General features: G+C 39.6%; 1 protein-coding gene across 1 annotated transcript in view; it reads left to right on the top strand.

Moving 5' to 3' along the window:
• The first annotated feature begins 872 nt into the window (after nt 1-872).
• Nucleotides 873-1,787, top strand: part of LOC106590460 (dynein regulatory complex protein 11) — an 11,087-nt gene continuing 10,172 nt past the window's right edge. The window contains exon 1 of the mRNA XM_014181519.2: nt 873-1,140. The gene's annotated coding sequence lies outside the window, so the exon portion shown is untranslated. The remainder of the gene's footprint in view (nt 1,141-1,787) is intronic.

Here is a 1,787-nt window from a genome sequence, read left to right as displayed (position 1 = left end):
TGGTCATACTATCAACAAACTATCTGTTGATAAGCAACTGAATATCTGTTGATAAGCTACTGAATATCTGTTGATAAGCTACTGAATATCTGTTGATAAGCTACTGAATATCTGTTGATAAGCTACTGAATATCTGTTGATAAGCTACTGAATATCTGTTGATAAGCTACTGAATATCTGTTGATAAGCTACTGAATATCTGTTGATAAGCTACTGAATATCTGTTGATAAGCAACTGCTTGCTAAGGTTACGTTAGCATAAGGGTAAGGTTTAGAATAAGGATTAGGTAAAGGTTTAGAATAAGGATTAGGGCAAGGATTAGAATAAGGATTAGGGTAAGGTTTAGAATAAGGATTAGGGCAAGGTTTAGAATAAGGATTAGGGCAAGGTTTAGAATAAGGATTAGGGCAAGGATTAGAATAAGGATTAGGGCAAGGTTTAGAATAAGGATTAGGGCAAGGATTAGAATAAGGATTAGGGTAAGGTTTAGAATAAGGATTAGGGCAAGGTTTAGAATAAGGATTAGGGCAAGGTTTAGAATAAGGATTAGGGTAAAGGCTAAGTTAGGATAAGGGTTAGGGCCAGGGTTTGGGTTAGGGCCAGGGTTAGGGCTAGGGCCAGGGTTAGGGCTAGGGTTAGGAGATACACTGTAGTTTAAATGTTACTAATAGTACAGTTAATGTACGACTTGTGTGTGGGTGTTCTTTTGTTTGTGTGTCCGTGTGAGACTGATGTTTCTGCTGGTTAGGGTTAGGGTTAGGAGATACACTGTAGTTTAAATGTTACTGATAGTACAGTTAATGTACGACTTGTGTGTGGGTGTTCTTTTGTTTGTGTGTCCGTGTGAGACTGATGTTTCTGCTGGTTAGGGTTAGGAGATACACTGTAGTTTAAATGTGAGACTGATGTTTCTGCTGGTTAGACTGTTTGTTTTGTTGAGGTTACTCATTTTCCCGTATGGGGGAGAGTTGTTTGAACATTGGCCCTAATGTGTGAAATAAAGAGGTGAAGGTTTCTCCTCTGTGTTGCTTTGTGTTGTTCTGCTGTGGCAGGTGGCTCGCCAGCTGCAGCCCTCTGTAATATGGATCGGAGATGCAGAGAAAACCTTTTATAAGAAAGTCCCAAAACTGGAGAAAGAGGTATGTTCTCTACACAACAGCAGCATATCTCAATACCACTGTTCATCTCGTCAACAAAAATAGTGAATAAAATATTCGGCAAACACATTTTTCAGTGGCAATTGACGAGACTATAACTGACTAAATAGACCCAGAAAAAACTGTAACTAAACAAAAAAGAAGAGCCTAATTATCTCTGTGACTAAAATCTGTTGGACTGAACAAGAGTTTTTGGACAGATCGAGAGCTTTTCAGCAATACGTACAATTAATATTAGCAGAACAGATGCCCAGTCCAGTTCTGTTCATGAGTGTGGGCTGACAGGCTCCACTCCGGCACCGATCATACACATTGCACAGGAGACTGGTTGGCTACGAGGAAACAACAGTCACCACCAGCCTTCTAGTTAGGTACCACACTTTGCCTGGTTAACAAACACAAGATGCTTTACAAAATGAAAACAAAAGCAGCATTAAGTTTAATAGTAAAACAACAGTCTAGCTATGTTTTTCTCTCCCTTGGTTATAGAAAGGTTTTTGAATATGTAGTCTTGCTCAACACTCACACTTTCCCAACTGCATTTCATAGCCAGGTTCTGTCACCGACGTACTAGCCAAGTCTCCCTCTTTTCCTCTGAGAAAATGGCTCTATTGTAGCCATTACCTTTC

Source organism: Salmo salar, chromosome ssa16 (genome assembly GCF_905237065.1).
Source record: "Salmo salar chromosome ssa16, Ssal_v3.1, whole genome shotgun sequence".
NCBI classification, from domain to species: Eukaryota; Metazoa; Chordata; class Actinopteri; order Salmoniformes; family Salmonidae; genus Salmo; species Salmo salar.
This window is presented reverse-complemented; position numbering and strand designations above follow the sequence as displayed.